Genomic DNA, 17,713 nt, shown 5'->3' on the forward strand with positions numbered 1-17,713 from the left:
GCCCACCTGGCAGTCCCTGAGTGCCCAGGAGCCCAGAGTCCCTCCACCCTGGGGGGCGTCACACCCCACGGCCCCACAGGCTAAGAGGGGCTCAGTCCCCAAGTCACCTGGTGTGCATACATGCCCAGTGCGTGTGCCCATGTCAGAGGGTGTCACGGACTCATTCTAGCTGCTCGCCCCCCCCCCCCATGTAGTTGGCAGCTCCCCCCCCGCCGGACTGCACCACACCTGCAGGCCCAGCGCCAGCCGTCACCCTGGGGTGTGCTTCTGCCCCTGCCCCCAGCTCCAGCCCCCAGCGGCGCTGCCAGGCAGGACGCCCCAGAACAGGTGGGCCAAGGCCAGGGCAGGCGAGGGCAGGGGATTTAAATAGCAGCAGGAATCTGTGCACATGGTGTGCAGGCAGCCGGGGGAGGCATGCTGGGGTCTGTGGATGAGCTGGCTGGGCCAGGACACGGACATGGGACCCGGGCCAGGGGCTGCCCCATGGAGCCAGGCCAGGGTGACCTGAGCAGCGTCAGCCTCAGCCCTAGGGGCATTGGCAGTGCCTTGGGGACAGGCTGGGCCAGAAGGCCCCATGCGAGAGGGCCGGCAGGAGGGGGGAGCGGGCTGGGGGCAGGGCGGTTGGCGGCTCAGGGGCAGGCAACACTAGCCCAGTGCCTGCAGCCCTGGCGCCGATCTCTGATGTCTTGGTCTAAGCTAATTCTCCATTCCCTGCCGTCGCCCTCGCCTGCCTGTGGCGGGGAGTTCCCCAGGCCGATGCCATGCGGCAGGGAGAAGGGGGAATTGTGGTGCGGGGAGCTGCGTGGAGATGGGGCAGACGGGTGGGATGCCAGGAGCAGTGACCCCATAGTGAGTCCGAGGCTCTCTCCTAGCTTTGGGATCCTCACGGCATCTTTCTGTGGCCAGCAGCTGGCGGGGGGCAGGGGGGCGGGGCAGGCACCAGAGGGGCAAAGCAAGGCGGATGCTCCGCAGGGCTCTCAGCGAGGGGTAGCCGGCAGGGATGGGATGAGCCCTGGGACTGTTCCCAGCAGGGTGGGGCCCAGAAGCCCCAGGCAGGGCCAGGCCCTGAGCACTGGGGCAGGCAGGTCTCCAGCAAGGTCTCAGCCTGCCCTTCTCTGGTGGGGTCCCTGGATCCCTGTGGCAGGGTGTGGGGGCACTGGTAAGGTCCATCTCTCTGGGGGGAGAGGGAGCTGGACGCCGGCTTGGAGACAGGGTCACCCCAATGCTGGCTCCTCTCGCGGGCACAGGTGGGGTGGCCAGCAGCCCCCAGCACCTGCACTGCACTGCCCCCAGGTAGATGCTATGGGCTCGGGGGGGAGAGGAAGGAGCTCTGCCAATGCAGTGGGGAGGGGCTGCCAGCAGCTGGGTCCCACTAATGAGGCTTTGTTAAGGCCAAACTGCGCTGGCTGCACAGCCGGGAAGGGGGGGCACCCCCAGCTGGCAGCTCTGGTCTCAGGGGAGCGGGCACCCAGCCTGGCACTGGGGCGGTTTGTCAGGTGCTGCCCCACTGGCAGAGCAGTGCCCTGGAGCAGAGCCCAGCGGGGTGGGGCAGGTCTCCGGGGCTTGTCAGGGGGCAGAAGGGTCTCTGGCCCGTGCAGGCTGAATCCCTCCTGGAGCCCAGCTCCCCCGGTGCCATCCTGGGGGAGCCCAACGGGCTGCCGGGCCCCTGCGCCGCTCACCCCGATTTAGCAAAGGGCCCCCAAACGCTGAGGCAAGAGCTGTCAGCAGGGGGCACCCCTGGGCTGTGAGTCCCTCGGGGCTAGGCCACAATCCTGGGGGGCTGGGAGAGAAAGGGCGAGTCAAGCTCGCCCTGCCCCCAGCTGGGGCCCCTCACTCCCGACCTGCAGCCCCCCGCTGCCCTAGACCTGCCCCCCAGCTCTGCCAGGGCCCCTCACTCCCAACCCGCAGCCCCCCGCTGCCCTAGACCTGCCCCCCGGCTCTGCTGGGCCCCCTCAATCCTGCCCCACAGACCCCCTACGAAGCCAGCCCTGGGCTCCCCCCTCCCACAGCTCTGCCTGTGCCCCTCAATCCTGACCCCCAAGGAGCCCTCTCTGTCCCTGTCCCTAAGTCTGTCACCAGCAAGGACCAGTAAATCCTCTTCCCCAGGGGGTAGGGGAAATGGGGAAACTGAGGCATGGTGAGGTGCGTTGCATGGGGTTGGTGGCATCTCTCTTCGGGAGTCCTCTCGGCCAGGTGACTTGGCCCAAGGCCACTGACGGGCTGGAGTCACTGGTGATAGGAGTGGTGGGGCCTGATCCTGATCTCAGCCTGCGGGCGTACCAGAGAGCAGGATTGGGCCCACGGGGGGGGGCAAGGAGCTGTTCTGGCTCCCCAGTGCTGCGTGGGGTCTGGTGGGGCAGGGTCACATCAAGCCCCGTAGCCTGCACCCGCCTGGCGCTCGGAGCCTGTGAGTGACGCTCCAGGCCCCCCCATCTCCCAGTCCCTGGGGTGCAGCCCCCCACTGGAGCCCTGTCCTGAGCTCGGGCCGCTACCCCGGCGACCCTCACGGCCCCGGCCAGCGAGCGGCTGCTTCGGGGAGCGGGCTGCGCAGTTGTGCCATGGCCCTGAGCCAGAGGCTCGTGCCCGCGGGATCTGGGGGGGCCGGGGGAGCCCTGGGCACTGCCAGCCCCCTTGCTGGGGGGCGAGCTGTTCTGCTAGAGAGAGCAGAGCCGGGTGGGGGACAGCGCCGCACCGGAGCAGCTGAGCCGAAAGTAATGCCAAGTCCCCGAGCGAGCGAGGAGCACGCAGGGGAGGGGCCGGGGCCGCTGGCCACGCTGAGCCCAGGGGTGTGAATGAGGTTGCAGAAGAATAGCGGCTCCAAGGGTCTCCCCCAGGATGGCAGGCGCCGGCGGCCAGGCCCGTCCCTGCCCCACTGAGCAGGTCAGTGGGGAGCCGGGTGGGGGGACGGGGCCCAGGTGAAGGGAGCTGCCTGGCTGGGAACCACGCTCTCCCTCACAGCCCCTTTGTGCCCGCACCAGGGAGATGGGGCCAGGCTGAAGAATGGCATTGTCTCTGCCCGGCTGGCAGCAAGGGACAGGCCTGGGGTCGCGTGTGGGGATGAACCCCTCAGCCCTGCCCCGGCTGCGGGGTTTGGGTGGGCTGGATGTGCCGGGGGTGTCTCAGGGGACAGGGTTTCAGAATGACATGTCCCCCTCGGCTGGCTTCATAGGGACACCAGCCCTCCCCAAGCCGAGAGCCACCCCCCTGTGCCCAGCTGGGGCCGGCTCCGGGCCATGCGGGCCCCTGGGCTGGCCTGGGGGAGCTGCCTTCCCCGGCTTCTCTCACCCACCTCTCTGGGACCAGGGCACCAACTAGATCCCAGCACGGCTGCGTGGGGCAGGGCAGCCATGTGAACGGCCCCCTCCCCTGTCACACCCGGCCCTCGTCACACCCAGCCCCCGTCACACCCAGCCCCCTCCCCCATCACACCCAGCCCCCCATCACACCCAGCTTTGTCTGGGCTTTGTGGAACTGGTGGGGCTGGGGCTGTGGGCATGGGGGTGTGCATGGGGGGTCATTGTGTTGTGGGGCCCCTCAGCTCATGCAGGATTTCAGCTCTGGTTTGTGCCCAGCCTGGTGTGCTACCCTCACTGTGCCGTTAACCCTGGAGCCTAGTGACAGCACCTGTGGGCGAGGCTTGAAGTTGTCGGTGAAGTTCAGGTGAGCCCACCCCCGTCGTTACCTGCGGGCAGGGCTGGCATCCCCTTATTCAAAGCCAGGGTGTTTGCACCCCCCACCCCCTGACGGTCCCAGGCGAGTGAGAGGAGACCCCAATCGGGAGCAGGTCCCGCTGCGCTAGGTGCTGTGCAAACAGACTCCCGCTGCCCCGGGGAGCTGACAATCCAAGCATAAGATAAGAAACAACAGCTGGGTGCAGACGGGGGAGACAAGGAGACAGGCGATGCTGGGCAGCAGGAGAGGCAGGTCTCAGTGCCAGTGACCCACCCCGGCTGTGTCCGCAGGCACGAAGGCAGAGGAGGGTTCTCAGGAGGGCTCGGAAGGAGGCCGAGAAGCTGGCGTGTCTGGGGAGCTGCTCCCTGCAGTGCAGGGGGGGGCGGGAGCACAGAGGGGCTGGTTTGAACATCCAACACATGGGCGCAGGGGCTGGCGGGAGCCGACCCCTCAGACTGGCAGGTGCTGGGTAAGGCCGTGCAGACGGCTGAGCAGGTTCCCTTTGCTGCAGCAGAGAAGGGGCAGGCCGCGGGGGGGTGCAGAGAGAAGGGATGTGGGCAAAGGGGCGGGCGAGGAGCGGGAGCCTTGCAGCAGGGCTCCGAAGGGAGCTGAGCGGGGCAGGGCTGCGTTTGTCCTGCCCGCAGTAACAGGCCCAAGGGAAGCCGGGAGACCAGCCTGGCTGAGGGTTTGAACCAGCAGCAAAGGCCGCATCTTCCAGGTGTCCTGCAGAGAGAATCAGGGAGATTCAGGCCCAGCTTGGCCTGGAGGAGGCCAGGGTGGGTCTGAGTTGCTGGTGCCCGGGTTATAGGCTGGAGAGCTGGACGTGGGGGGGAGGGCTGGGCGTGGGGAGGCGCTCTTCGCTTGAGGGTGTAATTAAGTTGGTGCCCCCTGGTGCCCAGTGTGTCTGACCCGGCCAAGCTGCTGCAGTCCCCTAGTCCTGCGGTGCCATCCTGTGCCCACAGGGGCAGAGCAGCCCTGACCCATTCTGTGGCAGACAAGGGCTTTGAACAGGTGCTGCCCTGCCCGGGGACCAAGCTCCTTGCCTTTGCCTGCCATTGGCTGCAGCGACTCGGTCCCACTCTGTGCCTCAGTTTCCCTTCAGCAGAGCAGACAAAGACAGGCCTTGAAGGCAGCGCCTGGCCCCAGGTCGCACTATCCAGGAACAAGGGGTGGAAACACCAGGCAGGAGCAGAGCCTCCAGCTGGGGATTTTGGGGGATGTGACGAAGTGGGACTGTTCTTAATGTTTCCTCTGAATAGTGTGGGGGTGCCTCAGTTTCCCCTGTGCAGTTCTGAAGTATCTAGGGGGTGGGGTAAGGGTGTATGATCCTTGCAGAGCCCTAGAGGGCAGGTGTGTGCAGGAGTCTGGACACAGAGAATGGCCGACACCCTGTTTCCTGGCCACTGACGGCCTGGGCCCTTCCCCCCTGGGAGGTGAGAGCTGAAGGGTTGGAGAACAAAGGACTCAGGTGACCTCCTGGCCTGGGAAAGGGACAAAGCCCAGAGGGGGAGGGGCTGGAGGGAGTTTCAGTTTGGGGCGGGCTGGAGACATGGAGTGAAGGGCAGACGTGGTTGTCTGGCTCACTGCCCCCCAAGATGGACCCAGCTGAGGGGTCCCGTTCTCTGCACCTACAAGTTCTGTGTTAGACCATGTTCCCGTCATCTAATAAACCTCTGTTTTACTGGCTGGCTGAGAGTCACGTCTGACTACGGAGTTGGGGGGCAGGACCCTCTGGCTTCCCCAAGAGCCCTGCCTGAGCGGACTCGCTGGGGGAAGCACACGGAGGGGCAGAGGAGGCTGAATGCTCCGAGGTCAGACTGTCGCGGAGTGTGGGGGAGTCCAGGCCCTGCACCCCTCTTCCTGGGATCCACTGAGACTCTCAGCCAGCCAGTAAAACAGAAGGTTTATTGGACAACAGGAACACAGTCCACAACAGAGCTTGTGGGTACAACCAGGACCCCTCGATCACGTCCTTCTGGGGGAGCAGGGAGCTTAGACCCCAGCCCTGGGGTTCCCTGTGTTCCTCTCCCCAGCCTCCCAAACTGCCAACTAACCCCACCCAGCAGGTTCCCTGCTGCAGCCTCTGTTCACATTCCCGGGCAGAGGTGTTACCTCCCCCTCCCCCTCCTGGCTCAGGTGACAGGCTCTCAGGTCTCCCATCCCCAGGGCACATTCCCAGGTCAACACTCCCCCCTCCCTGCTGAGTCACTTCGTCACATCTCTCCCCCCTTCGAGACTGAACTGAGCGGGGTCACTGTGACCAGTGACCTGGGGAAGTTCGGGGCCCCCTCTCCGGGACAGCGCATCCGCTATCAGGTTGGCACTTCCCTTCACGTGGACCACGTCCATGTCGTAATCCTGCAGGAGCAGGCTCCATCTCAGGAGCTTGGCGTTGGCTCCTTTCATCTGGTGCAGCCAGGTCAGGGGAGAGTGGTCGGTGTACACGGTGAAGTGCCGCCCGAAGAGATAGGGCTCTAGTTTCTTGAGGGCCCACACCATGGCCAGGGACTCCTTCTCGATGGCCGCGTAGTGTTGCTCCCGGGGTAGCAACTTCTTGCTCAGGTACACGATGGGGTGTCTCTCCCCCTTTTCATCCTCCTGCATTAACACCGCCCCCAGTCCCGTGTCGGAGGCGTCGGTGAACACCACAAAGGCCTTGTCAAAGTCCGGGTTCGCCAGAACTGGGCCACTGACCAGAGCCTCCTTCAGCGCCCGGAAAGCCACCTGGCACTGCTCGGTCCAGACCACCTTGTCTGGCTTCCCCTTCTTGCATAGCTCAGTGATGGGGGTGGCTATGGCGCTAAAGTGGGGCACAAATCTTCGGTAGTATCCTGCCATCCCAATAAAGGCTTGGACCTGCTTTTTGGTGTGGGGAGCGGGCCAGTCTCTGATCACCTCCACCTTGGCTGGTTCCGGCTTTAGGCGGCCGCTCCCCACCCGATGGCCCAGGTAAGACACTTCCGCCATCCCCACCTTGCACTTCTCCGCTTTTACAGTCAGCCCAGCCCCCTGGAGTCGGTCCAGCACTTGTCTAACCTGGGACACGTGGTCCTCCCAGGTCTGGCTAAAGACACAGATGTCATCAATATACGCCACGGCAAAACTCTCCATCCCCCTCAGGAGCTGGTCCACCAGGCGTTGGAAGGTGGCCGGCGCTCCCTTGAGGCCGAAAGGCAGGGTCAGGAACTCATAGAGCCCCAGAGGGGTGATAAAGGCCGATTTCAGTCGGGCATCTGCATCCAGCGGCACTTGCCAGTAGCCCTTTGTAAGGTCCATGGTGGTAAGGTACCGAGCTCCTCCCAGTTTGTCTAGGAGCTCGTCCGGCCTGGGCATGGGGTAGGCATCAGATACAGTGATGGCATTGAGCTTCCGATAGTCCACGCAGAACCGGACCGACCCGTCCTTTTTGGGGACCAGCACCACCGGCGAGGCCCAAGGGCTGGCAGATGGCTGGATCACCCCCAAAGCCAGCATGTCCCGGACCTCTCTTTCCAGGTCCTGAGCAGTTTTCCCTGTGACTCGGAAGGGGGAGCATCTTATCGGCGGGTGCGACCCTGTCTGCACCCGGTGGACAGTCAGATTAGTGCGTCCAGGCTGGTTGGAAAACAGCTGTCGGTACGGATGCAGCACCCCCCTGACCTCAGCTTGCTGGGCAGGGGTTAGCTGATCCGAGAGGGGGATTGTTTCCAGGGGGGAACCAGCTCTGGTCCCAGGGAATAGATCTACTAAAGGGTCATCTCCCTGCTCTTCCCACTGTCCACACACGGCCAACACCACATTCCCCCTGGCATAATATGGCTTCATCATATTCACATGGTACACCCGGCGGTGGTGCGCCCGGTTCGACAGCTCCACCACATAGTTTACCTCATTGAGCTGCTTGACGACCTTGAAAGGGCCCTCCCAGGCGGCCTGTAGTTTGTTCTTTCTCACAGGGATGAGAACCATCACCGGATCCCCGGTGGCGTAGGCACGGGCCCTTGCCGTGCGGTCATACCAGACCTTCTGCTTCTTCTGGGCTCTGGCCAGATTCTCCCTGGCCAGGCCCATGAGTTCAGCCAGTCTCTCTCGGAAGATCAGGACATACTCCACCACTGACTCTCCATCGGGAGTGGCCTTCCCCTCCCACTCGTCTCTCATCAGGTCCAGGGGGCCCCTCACCCTCCTTCCATATAACAGTTCGAAAGGCGAAAATCCGGTAGACTCCTGGGGCACCTCCCTGTACGCGAACAGCAGGTGAGGTAAGTACTTGTCCCAATCCTGCGGGTGCTGGTTCATAAAGGTTTTCAGCATCATCTTTAGCGTCCCGTTAAACCTCTCCACCAGCCCGTTGGACTGGGGGTGATAAGCTGAGGCCCAGTCGTGCCGGACCCCACATTTCTCCCACAAGCACCGGAGCAGGGCCGACATGAAGTTGGAGCCTTGGTCTGTCAAGACTTCCTTGGGGAACCCCACTCGGCTGAAAATGGTCAGGAGCGCATCGGCCACGGTGTCTGCTTCAATGGAAGCTAAGGGCACTGCCTCGGGGTAGCGGGTGGCAAAATCTACCACCACCAGAATGTATTTCTTCCCCGACCGGGTCGTCTTGCTGAGAGGCCCCACGATGTCCATGGCCACCTTCTGGAAAGGCTCCTCTATGATGGGCAAAGGTCTCAAAGCCGCTTTCCCCTTGTCCCGGGCCTTCCCCACCCTCTGACAGGGGTCACAGGATCGGCAATACTGCCGGACCGTGGTAAAGACCCCGGGCCAGTAAAAGTTCTGTAGCAACCTCTGCCGGGTGCGCCGGATTCCCTGGTGCCCTGCGAGGGGGATGTCATGGGCCAGGTACAGGAGCCTGCGGCGATACTTCTGGGGGACCACCAGCTGCCTCCTGATCCCACAGGACTCTACTTCCCTTGTGGGAGCCCATTCTCGGTACAGGAACCCCTTCTCCCACAGGAACCTCTCCTGGCAGCCTCTCCTCATGGTTCGTACCACACCGAGGTCGGCCAGGTCCCTGAGCTTCCGCAAGGAGGGATCTTTCCTCAACTCGGCCTGGAACTCAGCGGCTGGGGAAGGGATGGGGACCGGTTCCCCCTCAGTGGCCAGGTCTGAGGCCTCAGCCTCTCTGAGCCGTGCCCCTCGGCCCTCCCTTCCCACCAGGGTAGGGTCCTGCGCCTCCGGTGCGGTACCCTCCCCGAGGTCAGGGAGCAGTGGCCCTCGCCGGCTCTGGCTACGGGTCACAACCAGGGCGGTCTGGGGCTTGCTTGGCCAGTCCTCTAGGTCTCCCCCCATCAAAACTTCAGTGGGCAAATGGTGGTGTACCCCCACATCCTTGGGGCCCTCCTTGGCCCCCCATTTCAGGTGTACCCTTGCCACGGGCACCTTAAATGGGGTCCCGCCCACCCCTGTCAGGGTCAGGTAGGTGTTGGGCACCACCCGATCTGGGGCCACCACCTCGGGCCGGGCCAGCGTCACCTCCGCGCCCGTATCCCAGTATCCATTGACCTTCCTCCCATCCACCTCCAGGGGAACAAGGCACTCTCTCCGGAGGGACAGCCCCGCGCCCACCCTGTAAACTGAGCGCCCTGAGTCCAGAGCCTCCAGCCCTCTGGTGGAGCTGGCCTGGGGTACTCTTCCCTCCTGAGCAGGTGGTAAACTGGTAGGCCCCCTTTCCTGGGTCGTCTGCCCCTCGTCCAGCTGGGTCCCTACCCAATTAACCCTGGGTAGGTTGGGTCTGCTCAGTTTGTCCCTGAGCCCAGGGCACTGGGACCGTATGTGGCCTCTCTGGCCACAGTGATAGCAGCTCAGGTCACGTTGGTCCCCTCGAGCGGGTCGGAGGGGCCCGACGCCAGGCGTTCCCCTTGGGAGGGGGTTCTCCCTATTTCCCCGCTGGGAGGCCCCCTGGTGACTCTCTCTCTGCATCGGGGGGGGCCTGTTCTTTTGGGACTCCTCCCGGCTACCCCCTGACCGACTGTTCACAAACTCGTCGGCCAGCTGCCCTGCGTGCTGGGGGTTCTCGAGCTTTTTGTCCACCAACCACAGCCTCAGGTCGGAAGGGCACTGTTCATACAGTTGCTCCAGTACAATTAGGTCAAGCAGGTCCTCTTTAGCTCGGGCCCCAGCTGTCCACTTGCGGGCATATCCCTGCATCCGGTTGGCCAGTTGTAGGTAGGTGACCTCAGGCGTTTTACGCTGACTCCGGAACCTTCTCCGGTACATCTCGGGGGTCAGCCCAAACTCACGGAGCAGGGCCTGTTTGAACAGTTCATAGTCCCCTGCCTCCGGCCCTGTCATCCGGCTGTACACCTCCACGGCTTTGGGGTCCAGTAAGGGGGTGAGAAACTGGAGCCTGTCTGCAGGGTCAACCCTGTGCAGCTCACAGGCATTCTCAAAGGCCGTCAGGAAGCTATCTATGTCCTCCCCCTCCTTCCGCTGGGCCAGGAAGCACTTATCAAAGTTCCTTGCAGTCTTGGGTCCCCCCTCATTCACCACAGCCGGGGCCCCACTGCTCTTCAGCCTGGCCAGCTCCAGTTCATGCTGTCTTTGTTTCTCCTTCTCCTGACGTTCCCTCTCCTTCTCCTGACGCTCCCTCTCCTTCTCCTGACGCTCCCTCTCCTTCTCCTCCTGCTCATGTTGACGTTGTTTCTCCTCATGTTGACGTTGTTTTTCATGATCCTCCAGCTCCCTCATTTTCATCTCCCTCTCCCATTCCAGCCGCCTCCGCTCCAGGGATGGGGAGCTCCGCCGGGAGGATCCCCTGCTGGGTGCTGGGGTCAGGGTGCCCTCGGTATTCGCTGGGCTTCCCCCAACCCCTCCCCCAGGCATAGGTAGGAAGGGTCTCGGGATGTCCTCGGCAGCAGTCTGACCCCTCCCAGCCCGGTCAGGCCCCGGGGCCCACGCTGCGTCTGCCGGGCGGCTCCCCTCAGGGACAGGGATCGGGTCATCCAAGCGATCCCTCTCCTCCAACTGGGCAATCAGTTGTTCCTTGGTGGACCTCCCGATGCGCAGCCCCCTCTGCCTGCACAGCTCCACCAGGTCACTCTTAAGGCGTTTAGCGTACATCTCCCTGCTGGCCACTCGCAGGCCGGGCAGCTTCCCACGGTTTCCAGGAAAAGCCCTTAGTGTGCCAGTCCTTCTTGAGGTCACCACCTCTTTGCCAGGGTCGAGCTGCAGACTCCTCCGCCCCTGGGACCGCTCGCTGCAATCCCCCGGGGGACCCTGTTACTGCAAAAGTCTTTCTCTCTGGTCACACATTCCCAGGGGTTAGCCGCCCCCCGAAACCGTCTCTCTCTGAATCTTCAGCACGCCTGGTCCCCGTCAATTCCCCTTCGTTTTACTGTTCCCCAGTCACTTACTGCAGGAAGCGCCGTTCACGGGGTGCAGTAGATCCCACCGCTGCCACCAGTTGTCGCGGAGTGTGGGGGAGTCCAGGCCCTGCACCCCTCTTCCTGGGATCCACTGAGACTCTCAGCCAGCCAGTAAAACAGAAGGTTTATTGGACAACAGGAACACAGTCCACAACAGAGCTTGTGGGTACAACCAGGACCCCTCGATCACGTCCTTCTGGGGGAGCAGGGAGCTTAGACCCCAGCCCTGGGGTTCCCTGTGTTCCTCTCCCCAGCCTCCCAAACTGCCAACTAACCCCACCCAGCAGGTTCCCTGCTGCAGCCTCTGTTCACATTCCCGGGCAGAGGTGTTACCTCCCCCTCCCCCTCCTGGCTCAGGTGACAGGCTCTCAGGTCTCCCATCCCCAGGGCACATTCCCAGGTCAACACTCCCCCCTCCCTGCTGAGTCACTTCGTCACACAGACCCAGGAAGGGGGAAGCGGGGTGAGCTGTGTGTCCTGCAGACAGGCTGCTCACAGAAAGGATACTCCTGCCTGGCTTCATGGGGAGCAGTTCCAGAGCATCGCCCGGGGACTCTGTGACAGGGAGGAAGGGGAATGACCTGCTTGAAAGTCTGTGGCTCTGTCACCTGGGCCCTCGCTCCCTCCTGGCCCCAGCGTGGTGGGCTCCTGCGCTCTCCCATCACTGAGCTGCAGCCAGCTCTGGGCTGGAACGCAGCAACCCTTTAACAGCCGTGTATCTGCTTAGGAAGTTAAAGCCAATCCAAGGGGAGCAGTAGGGCTGAGGTATCTGGGCAAGGTGCTCCCCATGTGAATGGCCTCAGCTTCTCGCTGGGGACGTGGGGAGGACGGAAGCCCAGGGCCCTGAAGGGAAGCTGAGCTTCCCCCAAACTGGCCGGGCAGTTGGGACATGGCGCAATCTGGCTGCAGGGTCTTTGCATCTCCGGGGCTGGCAGAGCCATGTCTTGGTGGAGTCAGCACATCCACACCGGGGTTTGCATCGGTTCAGATATCTCCGTGTAGACAGGCCCTTGTGTGGGGAGCCCAGGGCTGGGATAGCAGGGGCTGTGGGTCAGGAGTGAGGGGCACTGGCAGAGCTGGGGGAGGGAAGTTACGCACACAGAGTTGCACACAGATGCACAGTTACACACAGATGCAGAGTTACACACACAGTTACACACACACACACATTTGCTGTGTTCATCTGCCCCTCTCGGGTGGCCTGTGACACAGACAGTCGCGCCCGCTGCTGGGGTGGAGCCCAGCCTGCTCCCAGTCTGCAGCAGGGGATCCGTGGCCGGGGTCGCGTGGCACCGGGGTGGCGGGCGGAAGGGGCCCAGTGCCGGCCCGGGCCCCGAGCTGCCGTAGGAGGTGCAGGCTGGCAGGAGCCGTCCCCTGCAGCCAACCCCGGAGCGCCCCTGTCCTCGTGCAGCTAGAGGAGCAGGAGAAGATGGGCCCGGGGCAGGCAGTGTCCCGCACCGGCGGGCTCCAGGAGCTGCCAAGGGAGGAGGACACATGGGCCGAACAGCCCCCCGTCCCGTGGCTGGACTGTCAGCCCAGCACCCCCTCCCCGGAGCCTGCGCTGCAGTGGGGCTCCCTGTCCCGGGGCAGGGTTGGGACCCAGAGGATGGCAGGCTGGCCCAGGAAGGCCCCCTGGGTGCAGCGTCCCCTCCCCCAAGCCGCGCTGGGGGGTGTCCCTGGGGAGGTGCTGCTGGGGGAAGGGCTGGGAACTGGCTATTTAGAAACATTTAATTAGCGTCTAGTTATACCTTATGTGCCCCCCCCCAGCTCTCTGCCTGTGACCTCACAGCCCTCCCCATGGGAACCAGCTGTGAGGTTGGCGCCAGAGGCTGATGATGTTGGGGGGGGGGTTCTCGATGCCCAGGACGCCCTGGCCTGGCTGCTGCCCCCAGTGAGGCTCACAGCCGGGCCCCGGCACAGAGAGGGGGCAGCTGGTCCAGAGCCTGGGCCTGGTGACCCGCTCCTCCCCCTGCACCGCCGGGGGTGACTCCCGACTGAGGCGTGGTTGTGACTCGGGGCAGTCTGGCCTAGTGACCCTGCGGGGGCTGGAGTCAGGTCAGGGATCAGTCTGGCCCCGGAAATGCTTGTGACCCCAGACACGGGCGGGGATGGGGCTCTAGGTGGGGAGGGCTCTGAGTCACTGCAGAGAATTCTCGCCCGCGTGTCTTGCTGCGGGGGTCTTGCCATGCTCAGGGTCTAACGGGTCACCAGGTTTGGGGTGGGGAAGGAATTTCCCCTGAGTCAGACTGGCAGAGACCGTGAGGGCGTTTCGCCTTCCCCTGCAGCACGGGGCACAGGGCACTCGCTGGTTTGAAGGAGGGTACATGGCAGATGCTCTGTACTGTGACGTCTACCCCATGACTCGAGGGCATCAGCGACTCAGCCAGAGGTTGGGGTCTGTTACAGGAAGGGGGGTGAGGGGCTGGGCCATGTACGGGTCAGACCGGATCACGATGGCCCCTTCTGCCCTTTGAGACTATGAGCTGCGGACTGTAACGGGCCTGGGAGCACGTTGGGGCGTGATGCCCGCCTGGCCGCCCTCACGTGCTGCTCACTGGGCCAGCCTGGGGGGAGGGGTGTTTGGTGAAGGCAGAGGAAGGAGCCAGGACGCCTGGGTTCTCGCCTAGCCCATGCGTGTTGTCGGGCAAGTCCCTTCCCGCCGGGGCCTGCGGGAGTGAGCGCCTGGCCCTGGCCCACCCCACCGGCGTCGGTGTGAAGGGTGAGGCTCCGGCACCAGGGAGGGCAAAGGGCTGGGATAAGCTGGCTCCGGTGTGTGTGTGTACCTGCACCAGTGCAGGGGTGTGTGTGTAAGCGTGTGCGTGTGTAAGTGTGTGTGTAAGCGTGTGCGTGTGCATGTAAGCATGCATGTGTGTGTGTGTGTAAGCATGCATGTGTGTAAGTGTGTGTGTAAGTGTTGTGTAAGCATGTGTGTGTAAGTGTGTGTAAGTGTGTGTGTGTAAGCATGCATGTGTGTAAGTGTGTGTAAGTGTGTGTAAGTGTGTGCGTGTAAGCATGCATGTGTGTAAGCATGCATGTGTGTGAGCGTGTGTGTGTGTAAGCGTGTGCGTGTGTGCACACCCACTGCCGTCAGCCGGACTCAGTCCACGGGGCCTGGCTGTGAGCGAGGCCCCCTGTGCGTCGGGGCTCAGAGCAGAGCCACCTTCGAGCCGGGCTGGTGCCAGGGACCACGGGGGGCCGTGGCTCTGGTTACGCTGGTTGCTGGGTCCCAGTGGGGCCTGCGTTGTGGCTGCATTTGCTTCAGGGCTGAGATGGCCCGGGGCAGGGGCGCGTGTGTCCTGCAGGCTGCGGGGGGAGGCAGGCGGGGGCCTGTCCATGGCTGGCTGTGGGAGCGACGCGGACCAAGCTGGGGAGGCAGCCGCCGGGGGGCCGGGGGCGTGCGGGATCCAAGCAGTGTGGGGCACGGGGCAGTGGGTGCCGACAGCTCAGGCCTGCGCCGGGATGGGCTGCCGTGCTCCCTGGCGCGCAGGTGCCCCTGTCCAACAGGCCTGGCCGCGCACTGGGACTGCCCGCGGCTGGGCTCACGGCAGGGGCTGGCGCGTCTCTCCCGGGGCAGGGCTCTTCCCAGGGGGCCCAGGCAGGGGTCCCAGGTGCCTGTCCCAGGCCAAGGCAGGGCCAAGGTGGGGTGAGGGCCATAGGCACGGCCCTGGCGTCCCGCCGCGTCTCATTGGCTGGGCATGACTGTGGCAACATTGCGCCCCGTGAGGTCGTGGGGTGAGTAGGACTTGGGCTCTGGGCCCCTCCCCCGGGAGCAGAGCTTGAGGGCCCTGTCTGCCAGGGCAGGGGGGCAGATAGGGCCTCGTGGCAGGGGCCGGGGCGCTGGGCCTGGCCCGACAGGCTGCTTTGCCCCCTTGCCCCCCTTAGTGCTGCAAGGGGCTGCCCATGGAGCCAGGGCCCCCATGCCAGGCACCGGGCACTCCCCTGGCACGGCTGCCCCGAGGGTCATCGCCTGGGTCTGAACCTGACTCCTCGTGGCTTCACCTGCGGGGGCGGGCGCCCAGCCCCTCGCGAGGGCAGCGCCCAGCCCCTGGCCCAGGGATGCTGCTGCTGATTAGGCTGAACAGCAGCCAGCCTCATTAGCAGTTCTTCCACTGCTCTGCAAGTCAATCAGGCAATTAGCCTGCGCATGTGGGCTGCACAGTCTCCCCCCCCTCCCCATTCCTCCTCCCCCGGCAAAGGGGTCAGGGCCGGCACACCCCGTCTCGCAGAGAGGCTGGCAGCACCCAGGGAGACCTGCTCGCCGCACGTGCCAGCCCCCGGCTCCCTGCCTGTGGGGGGCAAGAGGGGCCCAGGCAGGCCCAGTGGGCAGAGGTAAAGGCCTACAGGATAGAAGAGGACTGCGGGGGCTGCGGGAGATGTGGGCAGCTGTTCCCTCAGCCGGGCGCTGCAGAGACGAGCCGGGTGCTGCTCTCAGCCCATAGCTCCATGCTGAAATCCCTACGCAGTTGTGCACCTCGTGCCCCCCACGCAGGCTGGGCAGCCAGGCATGTAAGCCCGCAAATGGGGCAAGCAGCTGTGTGGCCCGGTCACATGCAGGGCCAGCCTCGTGTCTCGAGCTTGCCGGGATGGGGGTTGGGGTCACTTCCTGCCGCCTAGGCCAGGCTCCCACACAGCCCCCATTGCACCCGCCATGGGTCAGCATCGAAGGCTCTGGGAGTGGCAGGGCGAGGCATGGGCTGGCAGACTCCTGCAGTGTGTGGGGCTGGAGAGCCGCCCTGGGCCCTGGTGTGCAGCAGGGAGAGCTAAGCGCCCCACTCCAGATCTGCTGGGCTCTGAGTGCCCATGTGGCATGTGGCAGGGCAGGGACTGGGGGCCCACCGGGAATGGGGCAGGCTGGGAGAAGAGAGCCCCGATGCGCCCCCTCCCATGCCCTGTGAGCTGGGGGACCCCCATTCACAGCCCTGGGGCCAGGATGCCCACTGGCTCAATGGGGCTGTGGCTTCTCTCTGGGGGTAGGACATCCCGCCTGTCCCCCTGCCCAGGCTGGGTCTCGGCTGGGGGGCAGCGGTGGTGGGGCTGGGCGGCTCTCAGCAGATGCTGGCTTGGCCGAGCCGTGCCGGATAAGTGGCTGCAGCCGCCCGGCTGCTAATGGAATAACACGGTCCGGTGCCCCTCACGCCTGAGGCAGATCCGAAGCCACGGCTGCATTGGCAGGGCGCTCGCAGCAGCTGTTAGCGATCGGAGGCCACACGTGCTGCGGGGCGAACGGCCGGCATCCCCTCAGCTCCCAGTGCAGGGCTGAGAGCTCACCTGGTGCCCCCACCCCACGCCCCCAGGGCAAGGAGACACAGATCCCCTAAAGCCCTGGGGTGCCGTCTCCCTGCCCAGCCGGACATCGGGGTGCTGGCCCGGGGTCACTGCCAGGCCCAGCCTGGGAGCTCACCAGGTGGGAGCTGTGGCAGGAGGGGGGCCCCTCCCTGTACCTGGCTGGGCTCCGTGGCGGTGGCTGGGCTGGGGGCCGCTCAGAGCGGCCGCTGCTCCGCAGGGGCAAGGCCAGGGGCAGGCGGGGGGCAGGAGACAGGCGCGGGGGTGCTGTGTCTGTGGAGGGGGAGCATGTATGCAGGACACAGGGGCGCAGCCAGTGAGCAGAGGGGGTTCACCGGAGCTGGGGGCTCCACTCCCAACAACCCTGGGGAGGGCAGGGGCTTTCTCGCGCCCGTGAAGGCGAATCAGTTCGGCCTGGGCCAGGGCACACGAGGCAAAACCGAAGCAGGCCCAGCCATGGTGAGTGAGGGCACCGGGGGGCTGGGTTCCCGGGGGGCCCTTGTGCAAAGTGCCAGCCTGGCCAAGGGCAAGGTCACAGTACATGCTGTGTGCCCCTCGCTTGCAGGGTGCTGGGCCCCCCAGGCTGCCGCCAGCCGCAGCCGCTCCTTTGTTGGGCCCTGGTGTGAGGCTGCATTGTGAGCCCAGCACAGCGCCGACACCAGCCGCCCCGCAGCAGGAGGGGGCCTTAGGCCCGGGACAAAGCGCCATTCTTGCCCCCAGAGAATGAGCTCATTCTGGGATGTGCTGGAAGTGCCCACCTGGCATCGGGCACCCAGCTCCCGCCCTGCCACTGAGCTCTCGGTGCCATGGGACAGGGCCCAGGGCCCCTGCTGGGGGGTGCAAAGCTGGGCGCAGGCGTAACTGAGAGCAACCCCGGACCCCGTAATCTCCGCTGTGCATTCTCTGGGCAGGGGTGCCAGGGGCTTCTCTCACAGCAGGGGATGGGGCTTGCAGGGGGGCCTAGAGCTCCCCCAAGGATTTTGTCACCCCCCAGGAGCCGGTCTGGTCTCCCCTCTGGTGGTGCCTGGGGTGACCGCGAACCCAGGTGCCCATCCCGATTCCCCCCCTCTCCCAGCAGGGTGGGCTGGGTGCCCGCACAACCTTGCTACTGCCCCCCGTCTCATCAGGACATCTGCAGCCCTGTCCCCGTGGGCTCCGAGCATCAGGGTGCAGGGCTCACCACGCACGCTTCCCCTTGGCCCATCCAGCCCCTTGTCCCAGCGCCGGCAGTGCCCAGCACCGTGTGTGGATGGGGGAGCAGGAACCCCGCAGCAGCAGATGGGGGACGATCCCCCACCCAGGGCCCACCCTGACCCTCATGGTCAGAGGTCGGCTTCAGGACCCTGTCCTGGAGAGGGGGTCCGCCCCCCCATGCTCTGCGCGAGCGTGAACTGTGATGACTCTGGGCC

General features: G+C 64.8%; 1 protein-coding gene across 3 annotated transcripts in view; it reads left to right on the forward strand.

Moving 5' to 3' along the window:
* SLC6A9 (solute carrier family 6 member 9) overlaps window positions 1-17,713 on the forward strand; it is a 59,072-nt gene that overhangs the window by 19,282 nt on the left and 22,077 nt on the right. The window contains exon 3 of one of the 3 annotated variants that reach the window (XM_048862086.2): window positions 3,573-3,660. The exons of the other annotated variants lie outside the window; for them this stretch is intronic. The gene's annotated coding sequence lies outside the window, so the exon portion shown is untranslated. The remainder of the gene's footprint in view (window positions 1-3,572; window positions 3,661-17,713) is intronic. 3 annotated transcript variants of the gene reach the window in all.

Source organism: Caretta caretta, chromosome 8 (genome assembly GCF_965140235.1).
Source record: "Caretta caretta isolate rCarCar2 chromosome 8, rCarCar1.hap1, whole genome shotgun sequence".
Lineage (NCBI taxonomy): Eukaryota > Metazoa > Chordata > Testudines > Cheloniidae > Caretta > Caretta caretta.